Here is a 10,983-nt window from a genome sequence, read left to right on the forward strand (position 1 = left end):
TTTTTAGTTCACTTTGTTTTAATGATTTCAGTGTTTTATTTCAACAGTGGCTGCTAGCTGCCTCATAATACTTTCACTGAAAGCAGGACATAAATCTGTATAACAAACTATACATACACAGAATCTTGAATGAAAGGTGCTTCCAGACATATAACTCCTATCACAAGGTTCAGCTATTTTGTCATTCCCTGCTTAACAGCCTTTTTTCTTTGTGGAATGACACTAGAAGTGATGGGAAAAAATGACAGGGATACAACTGGAAGACAACATAGTCTGAACCCCACTGCCTGTAGCATTTTGTGCTTAAGGCATCAGGGTGATTGCACAGTAACGGCATTGTCTGGAAGCTTGCCAAGCAACAAGTGATGAAAAGGAAATGCAATTTATGCTAAACCCAGCTATCATATGCAGAAAGCACACAATATGTGCCATTTTCCCAAGACCCCTTTGCTAAGGAAAATAGCCATCTTTTCCTGTTTATCACTGGTGCAATTTGCCCTTCTTTTGTTCCTGGAAACCCTGACCAATCCACAAACACTGGCACAGAGGACAGATGCTGTTCTTCCAAAACACGATGTTGTCCATGCTCCATTCCACTGAAAGGAGCTGAGTTAATGATTGCTGACCAGCCAGTGAAAATGCCTGGTTTATCTCAACTCACCAACGAAAGTCCAAGCTGAGAGCCCTTGACCTGCTGCTATCTGCGCAGGCAGTGACCATGTCCCCAAAGGCCAGGCTGTTGCGGACGTGGAACAGAGATCCAGAATAGTACGAAATTAGTCTCTAACCTCATCTTTTCTACTCTGCACAGTTCAATACATACAAGTGGTTCAAAGCATGGCTGTTTCTGTCCATGGAAGACTGGAAAGAATGGAGCAAGATGATAGCTGGGCATAACGCAAGGATTCTCGTCCTGCATCCTTTACCCATCCCATGCTCTTAGTTCAGTAGCTGAGCTGGGGCTTGGGGTGGGAGAGAAAAATTACAGATGCTTTCCCCCACTACAGAGAAAATAGCAGGACTGAGGCGTGGCTTGTCTTGCACACATTGTAGCTTCCCACAGTTTTTGTTTTTCTAATTAACAGCCTGAGGATGTAGTGGTTTTGTATTCAAGATACTTCTCCCACGGGAAGAAACGGCATTCAAGCCATTTTTCCCATTGTCCAAAGCACACTTTGTCCAAAGAGCATGTGGGGGACAGCTCCACCCTGCCATGATTGCAAGCCGTTGTGTGTTTGCGGTTGCCGTTTTTCCTTTAAAGCTTTCCCCCTGGAAATTATGAAAGCTGACTCTCAAGCTGGCTTTCCCTTTTGATAGTCCCTTCAAAGTGCCCCAGTCTATGGTTGTCCAACATTTAATTTCTCTTTCCAAAAAATTTCACAAATATCTGCAATGGAAAAAAACTAAGTTATTTTTATACTTGCACTTATGCAACTGTGAATGTTTGCAGTTGTACATGTGTGGGAATGGGAACCCTTGGATGAGCATTGTGCCGGGGACTGCCGGGTTGGGGAAGTCCAACAGTTTTGGGCATTGCCTCACAGAGGCAGCTGGTAAGTTTATTTTTCCCTTTGTATACATCTAACAGCAGCCACATGTATCCAAAGTGCAAAATACCTTAGCATGCAAAAAAGAGCAAACTTGGTGGCAAGATCCTTATGGAGGTTTGCGAGTGTGGGTTTTTGTTTGTTTTTTGCACTCTCCAGGGAAAAAGGTTTGAAGGGGGGAAATAACCCCACAGCAAATCTGAACTGTCTTGTACTTGTGACAAGGGGTACAAGTTGGTCCTCCTGCAAGGGCCCTTGAGATACCTGCAGGAGTGCTGAGGCGGAGCAGTGGGGCCAGCAACCTACACTGAACACAACTGTCTCTCAGGTGCGCCACGGGTTGCTTGCATGGCCCCCACCCACCACAGCTTATGGCCAGAGTGAGTTAATGTTATGTGTGGACGCACCCTGCTAGTTTCAAGCTGGCTTTTCCTCCAGGACACTCTGGTGAGGTGGGAGGGGCCGACAGAGTAAAGGCTTACAGGAGGAGGCCCCTGGCTCCGGCCTTCTCAGGACAGGGAAGGCTGAAAGCCTAGTTTCATTTTGGCATGTCTCCTCAGGGAATTATTAATGCTTTCAGCTAAGGCTGCCAACAGCTGCAAGGCAATTTTAAGTCCATTACATAAATTCAATGAGACCTGAATAGGACCACCCCTCAGATACCTTTGGAATACCACTTTCCTCTAACTGGCTGACTTTCTTTATTAGGGCACAGCTATGTAGGAACCAATTTCCATATTAGGAAGAAAGTTAAACTCTTAATACAGGAGGGCAAAGACAACTTGATAGGTGTAATCTGAAATTCAGATGACTACCATGGATGAAATTCAGCAATTGAAGAATATAAGTTGTTCAAGGGAACAGAAGGAAAAGAAAGCAAGATGGAGCTGCACTATATGTTAAAGATACATTTTTCCACACAGAAATACAGGAGCATGAGTTTAGTAGTCCCATCAAGTGCACCTGGATTAAAATAGAGCAAAAATGAAAAGGAAGATGGTGGCCAGAATCTACCACTGGCCACTCAGTCAAGGAGAAGACAAAGATTTGAAAAACAAGTTATCAATGTTTCAGGGAGGCATCATGCAGTAATGATGGGAGACTTCTATTTCTGTGCTATCGCTTAGATAAACTTGGCCAAACATGCTCTTCCAAGAAAATCCTGACTTATCTTTCTAATAACTTCCTCCTATAGAAAATGGAGGAAGGAACAGAGGATTCCTGACTTGATTCCAACCAACAGGGATGACCTAGTAAATAAAGTGACAGGTACAGGAATGCTGGGTGAAAGTGACCATATTGTCCTTGGATTCTTGATTTTAAAGGAAGTAAAAGCCATGTGTAGCCAAATGTGTATCCTGGATTTGAGAGCGGTCAATTTTAATAAACTCAGCACAATTATACGGAAGGTTCCATGGAAAGCTCCTCTAATAAGAAAAGGAATCCAAGATGGGTGGGAATCTTTTAAAAAGGAAATTCTAAAGACAAAATTACAAACAATTCCAACAAAGAAAATGGGTAGAAGACAACAGAAGAAACCACTGTAGCTTCACAAAAGGCTTGGAGGTGACTGGAAACCAAAAAGGACACACATGTGAAGTGGAAGGAAGACCAGGCTAAACAGGAGGAGTGCAGGCAGCCAGCAGGGAATTGCAGGGGTGGCATCAAGGAAGGCTAAAGCTGCAAATGAGCTGAGCTGAAATTAGTGAGGGATCTTCTTCAGATACATGCATAGTAAATGATCTTCCCAGCAAAGGTGAACTTCAAACTGAAGGGTCAGAACTACAGCTTGAGATTGTTAAGCAATGATCAAGGAATCTCCAGGGCCCAATGAACTCCATCCTGAAGTCATAAAGGAACTGGTGGAAGAACTCTCAGAACCACTGACTATTCTCTTTGAGAAATCATGAAGGGCAGGGGAAGTGCCAGATGACTGGAGCAGGGCTAATGCTGTCCCTGTCTTCAAAAAGGGCAAAAAGAAGGACCCTGGGGACTAAAGACAGGTCTGACTGATTTCAGTGCCAGGACAAATTCTGCAGCAGATTATAAAGGAGTCAGTCTTGAAAACAATGCCATTATTACTCTTTATTTATTAGGTTTATATCCCACCCCATTTGCTGGGATATAAGAAACCAACATGGATTTGTAAAAAAAAAATGCTGCCATTTTTAAATTGGGTAATCTTTCTGGTGGGCTTTGGGAATGTCGTGAATTTACTATATCTTGACTTCCACAAAGCATCTGACAAAGTGCCCCATGATATCCTGATGAACAATCTAGCTAAAAGTGGGCTAGATAGAACTAGCAAGTGGATCTACAGTTAGCCACAGAATCAAACTCAAAGAGTGCTCATTCAAAGATTCAGTGACTCCTTCTCAAACTGAGAAGAGGAATTTAATAGGCACGGCAGTTCTGGACACAGTTGGAAGGCTGGTTTTTATCCAAACAACCCAAGAGCCTGTTGGGCTCACTGAAGGTTGTTGGCCCACTTCCTCCCTTCTTGATTCTCTGATGAATATTGAATGGAAGGAGTCTTGCAAAGTATCTCCCGACCTCTGCCACAATTGTGAGCCATTTCCCCCGCTTTCGCTTCCTGCACACCTTAGATTGTGAAAGCCAGCTTGACTGGGTGTGGAGAGTGAAATCAAGTCAAGTGTGGAGAGCAAAGTGCTGCCAAGATGCAGGCGGTACCAACTCTGGCCATTGTCCAGAAGCTTCTCCAAGTTGCCCCCCCCCCCCCCCCGCTTTCTGTCTACAGCTGTCAACAGATGAGCCAAGAGATTCTTTAGCTGATTCCTTGTGTCCAGGATGGAATTGGCTGGCCTAATGACACCACATCAATCTTGGATTATGTGGCCCAGTGGCTGTCATGTCTTGGCATGTTTATGGGCAAGAACCCAGTGCAGTGACTTACGGACTGTTGTAGGGTTGTTGTAGTCACAATGGATTGTTGTGTTGTGACAACCCAGTCACAAATGGTAGTACTTGCCTCCTGGAGAGGGGCTAAGTGCACCATTTACACCAAAGGATGCTGTTGGCCACTAAGCCCCAAGCACGGGCAAACTGAAGTCCCGGTTTGTACTAGGAAGGTTATGTGGAACATAGCCACGGTTATGCTCCAGCCATAACCTCTGACAGAAAAACTGGTTGGAGATGCATGGACCCCCATGAGGTAGATGGATGAGTATTGCCCTGGTATTAATATTATTTCTCTTAGCAGGTGAACAATCAGGCGTCAGTGAGAAAAGGTAGGTAAGCACTCAGCTAGATGGTAGTGCTTAACCCAGTTACTTGCTCAATAACCACAACAGCCGAGCACCTAGTCACACAGGAACCATCCACTGAAGTTCTGACTTAATTATCCCTATTTCTCCACGTAATCTTGATAGACATTTGACAGGCACAGAGGCGAGGGATGCCTCTAACCCTTCCAGCCATGTGAACCACCAGCAAAGGCCCCTGGATTACAATCAATTTAGCATGAGTATTTTTCCCATCCTACAATGGATAAAGATGAAGTTGGCAGAAGAAAAGACCCAGGCTTTAGTGCAGTGTCCCTATCAGATAGTAACTTAGTCCAGCACCCATTCTGTGGAGAGAATGTGACAAACACAGGAAATATATTTCCTTGCATCCTCAGCAGGATAATTCCTCCCCCCTGTCTATTTAATCCCCATGGGAAGCACTAGACTACTGGATCTGGAGGAGTGATAGTCGTACAGCTCCCCCTTCTCTCGCTACCATCCTACTCACCATGCCCCCCCCCGCAAAAAGAGATTTTATGCAGGGGTACTGATTAATTTGGCTTCAGTCAGACAGAATTCATATGAAGCCTAGAATTCAAAACATCCCATCCCATAAATGTTCATAATGCAGAAATTCCTGCTCTGCTTCTGTCCTGAATAATTCATTGATGAAGATCCATACATTGATGGTACAGATGTGAATAGACTGCAGCAGCTTGAAATGCATTGGGTAAATCTATTTTTCCAGCTTTTTAAGATGGTTTTTTCCTGGTTCCCCTCAGCATTGCTCACTTCTTGCTTTTGACACATCTATTTGCATTTCAAAGGAACTTAGTCTTGTTTTCTACTGTAATCTAGGTTAGAGACAGGGATCCTGGTGGCAGCTTTCCCTATCCCCCCCCCCCCCACTCTGTGGGCCCCATAACCTTACAGCTGGCATGAGGTTATGTGAACTAAGAGGCCGGGAAGAGAGCCTTTGCATTGAGACAATTCGCTGGACTTACATTTTTGGTCTATTTATACACCATCTACCCTAGGAAACAGAGATGGAAATAGTTACAATCCTCATCATGCTCATTTCTTCACATTGGTCAACCTTTGTTCCACTACCACTGCCAACTGGATAACAGCACTCCACAATCGCATGTTCCAGGATTTTCCCAGGGCCTCTCTGCTAATCATTCAACTTCATGTCATCTAACACAACATCCTGGCTCTGTCCTCATATATTGCATAAATAATTAATCTGAAAGGGGAAGAGCTTGCATGAAGGAATGGGACAGAGTTGGAGGAAAGACCGCAGGGTTTCCAGCCAGGAACCCCAACAGTGCTGCTCAGCCAGATGGCTTGGTACACAAACAGAGCACGCACGGAAGGCCAAACTACATGCCGTGCATAACAAGCCACTACAACGCATGTAAGACTTGTTTTTCACCCAGCTTCATAAGCAGGGAGGCAAACTTCATTGGTCTACAGCATCCCTTTCCACCCCTAGTCATAACTCCAATGAGCCCCACATTGATACCTCTTATTCATTGTAAAACCCTGAAATGCTTCCAACTGACACACTGAAAGTTCCAAAGAAACTAGGAAACCCATTCCTCACCAATAAGCAGTGACTCTGGGCTAAACTACATATTAGATGAGAGATGAGTAGCTGGCTCTCCCAAACTCTTTTCTGCTGCTAACATGAGCCATTTAATGTTTAAATAAACTGTTGTTATGTTTCATCAAGTCATCTCTAACTTACGGTGACCCTGTGAATGTAAGCTCTCCAAAATGTCCCATCCATGATGTTGCCAATTGCAGCACCCCAAAACTTCCCAAAAATAATTGGCCAGAGGAAGGCCCCAAAAGTAGTTGGCCAGAGGAAGGCCACAGAGTAAAAATACTACAGTTATACTGTCCCAGAAGGGAGGGGGGATAAGAACAAAATGAACTTTGTGTAACCCACAGCTAACACGCTAGCCTGACCTCGAATACAGTAATCAAAGGGACAATGGAAACTGGTTCCAGCCGCCATGAAAGTTGCAAATGTGCAGGGAGTAAGAACATGGCAAGCCTGTGTGAATCTCGAGCAGATAAGAAATAGACATGGGAAATGTCTGGTCCTTGACAGAAGAAGGAATCTTTCTCCAGCACAGGAGGGGGTGCATACATTGAGGTATCGATGCATTAGATGTGTATTAGGTGCCCTAATTGGTTACCTAGGGTATAAAACGCATGTACTGGGGTGCAACTTTTGAGACACTGCTTTGGGCTGAAAGTCCCCCTTTGTCTCCCTTTTTTCTATAGTGCACTAGAATAAAGCTGGTTTTGGCTCTAAGTCTCGTCTCAGGCTCTGTTTGGCTCGGGTCTGGGGTCCACCCGGGTTTGACTGTTTGATGGGTTTGAGCTGTTGACTGGCTGAGTTCAGTATCAATGACACCCAGCTCAGCTCTTGTAAATTCAGGACTGTGGCTTCTTTTATAGGGTCTTTCCATCTCATCTTTGGTCGTCCTTTTCTTTTTCTACCTTTGACTCACTCTAGCATTGACTGTCTTCTCCAGGAAGTTTTATCTTCTCATGATGTGCCCAAAGTATGACAGCCTCAGTTTGGGTAAACTAATAATAGCAGCCTTATTAAGACAAGAACTGTAATCAGCTGTAGATCACACTGCACCATTTTATTTGTGAGTTATTTGAATCAATAAGGGCAAATTACTAGCCCCTTCCCCTAGTGGCATGATCCAGATACAAGTTAGTCTTTCCATACAGCTTTTAGAAAAAGTGGGAGATCCATTCAGCAGTTTGGCTCTAGGTAGTAACAATCCATGTTCCACAATGGCAAAACTTTCCCAGAAGTCATTCCCCCATGACTCACGTCCTGGCCCATAGACACTGTGTGGTGGCTGGTTGTTGTTACTGACTGTTAAGTAACATGTAGACTGGTTATGTTATGTTATGTTAGTTGCGACGTTGTGCCCAACCCATCATGACCCCATGGACAACATTCCTCCAGGCTCTCCTGTCCTCCACCATCCCCCGGAATCTACCTAAGCTCACACTGACCGCTTCAGCGACTCCATCTAGCCACCTCATCCCCTGCCATGGACTGGTTACTGGTTGCATTTGGCTATAATGCCAAATCCAACCAAACACTATCAACCAGAATTTGTGGAAAACTTAACATGACACTCATTCAGGTCTATGCTCCAACAATAGATGCTGAAGAAGAAGAAACTGAAAAGTTATATACAGGTGTTCAAGAGGAAATTGTTAAGACACCAACACAAGGCATGCTGATAATCCTAGGTGAATGGAATGCAAAAGTAGGAAACAGAAAAAAATCGAATGGTGTAGGGGAATTTGGCCTGGGGGTAACAAACACAACAGGAGACCTATTCATAGAATTCTGGGAAGCCAACAATGTGTTTATTGCAAATACATACTCCAACCAACCAACCAGATAACTGTATACATGGATATCATGAGAACAGTGCTAAAATACAAATTAAATAACATCCCTGAGAAATTTGAAGTCAACATAAAGAACAGATTTGCATTATTCAGCTTAATTGACTGTGAACCCAAAGAACTGTATACTGAAACCAGAGACATTATTAGGGAAGAATGCCAAAAGACACTTCCTGTAGCAAAAAGGAAGAAAAAGCCTAGATGGAAGAAACACAGTTGCTAAGGACAGGTGAGAAGCAAAAGGTGACAGAAATAGGTACAGAATTGTGAATGCAACTCTACTATCGCAGAGAGACAAAAAGAACTACAGTGGTACCTCGGCTCACGAACGCCTAAGTTCACAACTAAATTGGGTTGCCAACAGAAATTTCAGAAAAAATTGCCTTAGGTCGCGAACTCCACATCAGGTGATGACCATGATCGTGCCCATCTTCCCTGCATGAGCACAATCTCAATCGCAGCCATCTCCCTCCCCCCTCCTGAGCATGATCGCTATCGCACAATTATCGTTTGGACTCTCCCTCCAAACAATAACCTCCCCCCTCAGCTAAGTTAGTGTTCTCTATTGCACTGTACTTTGTTACTTTGCTGTTCTTTGTTACTTTGTTTCAAATTTTTGTAATTAAAAAAATATTTACAGAATGGATTAACCTTATTTACATTGAACCTTATGGGGGAATTTGACTCGGCTCACGACCATTTTGGGTTGCAACTAGAGTCGTGGAACGGATTAAGTTCATGAGCTGAGGTACCACTGTATTACAATGACCAAAGCAAATAAATAGTAGTGAACAAAAGAAGAGCAAAAACAAGAAACCACTTCCAGATGATCCAAAAAATTCAAAGGAAACTCAGACTGAGATTAGGAATGCTAATAGACAGTGGACACACTATCTGACCAAGGGAAAGTAAAGAAAAGGTAGAAAGAATATACAGAAGAACTATACAGAAAAGACAGAGAAAGATGGACTCATTCAGAGGGGAAACCTATGAGGAAGAGCCTGCAATATTAGAAAGCAAAGTGAAAGCTGCTCTGAATGCACTTGGAAGCAATAAAGCCCCCAGAGTAGACAGGATTCCAGGAGAACTATTCCAAGCAGTGGAGACTGAAACAAGAATACCCAATGAGTCTGGGAAACAAAAGAATGGCCCACAGACGGAAAATGTTCAATATACATTCCATTCTCAAAGAAAGGAGATGCAAAAGGGCCTGTCATAGACTCTCTGTCCAAGCTACCTCACAGTGTTGTTATTGTGGGGAGAAGATTGCGAACAAGAGGAGAATTATGTAACCTGACTTTAAGTTCTTTGTAAGAGAAAAAGGCAGGATATAAATAGAATGGATGGATGACAGAATGAGTGCAGCAATGATAGGAGTATTTCAGTAATTTCCCACTCAGGCAAAGTGATGATCAAGGTGTTACCACAAAATATTTTACCCTGTATGGAGTGAGAAATGCCTGACATTCAAGCTGAATTCTGAAAAAGAGGAGGTACTTGAGATCATATCACAAATATACACTGGCTACAAGAGTGAGCCAAGGAATTTCCAAAGAAGATCAGGCTGTGCTTTACAGACTACAGCAGCCTCTGACAGTGTGGAACACAAGAAATGAAAGAAATGCCTGATGTGCCCTGATTGCCGTGATGTTAACCTTCATTGTTGATGTGAAGCTTCTCTTAGGACAGAATATAGAGAAACAAAATGGTTTTCTATAGACATAGGTGTGAGGCAATGTATATTTTATCTCCCTTCCTGTTCAGTCTGTACACAGAACATACCATACAGAAAGCTGAATTAGGATCAGAGAAAGAAGTGAAAATTGTCAAGAAGATACATCAATAATTTAAGATATGTAGATGATACCATACTGTTGGTAGAAAGTAGCAATGACTTGAAACAACTCCTGATGAAAGTGAAAGATGAAAGCATAAAAGCGGGACTGCAGCTGAATATTTAAAAAAATCAAAAATCATATCCACAGAAGACTTACAGAACTTTACTGTTAACAATGATGAAATGGAAATTGTGAAAGATTTCACATACCTCAGTTCAGTCATCAATTCAAAAGGAGACTGCAGTCAAGAAACCTGAGGAAGACTGAGACTTGGGCAGCAATGAAGGAACTAGAAAAAATCATCCTGTGTAAGGATGTTTCACCAGAGACCAAGGCCAAGATCATCCACGCTATTGTATTCCTGATCACTATGTAGCCTTGTGAAAGGTGGACAGTCAAGAAAGCTGACTGGAAGAAAATGGATGCATTTGAAATATTACGCTGCAGGACAGCTTTCTGAACACACTGGACCCACAGAAAGACAAGCAAGTGGGTCCTAGTTCAACTCAATTCAGAACCTTCCCTAGAAGCAAACATGACAAAATTCAGTCTCTCATAATTTGAACACATCAGGAGAAGACAAAACTTCCTGAGAAGACAATCATGCTAAGGAAAGTCAAAGGCAGAAGAAGAAAAGGTAGACTGAATATGAGAAGGATTGACTCTATAAAGGAAGTCACAACCTTGAATTTACAAGAACTAATCAGGGCTGTCATGGATAGGACATTGTGGAGATCTTTCATTCATTGAGTCGGCATAAGTGGGAGACAGGGAGCAAATATTGGCATTGTTTCCAGTGAGAACAGGCATGCTGGTAACATGGTGAGTGTAGTATTCCTGCAGGCCAGAATGGCTTAGGTCTGAATTCTGAGAAGAGTAAGTCACTAGAAGCAAACT

Source organism: Varanus komodoensis, unplaced genomic scaffold (genome assembly GCF_004798865.1).
Source record: "Varanus komodoensis strain SLA01 unplaced genomic scaffold, ASM479886v1 scaffold92, whole genome shotgun sequence".
Lineage (NCBI taxonomy): Eukaryota > Metazoa > Chordata > Lepidosauria > Squamata > Varanidae > Varanus > Varanus komodoensis.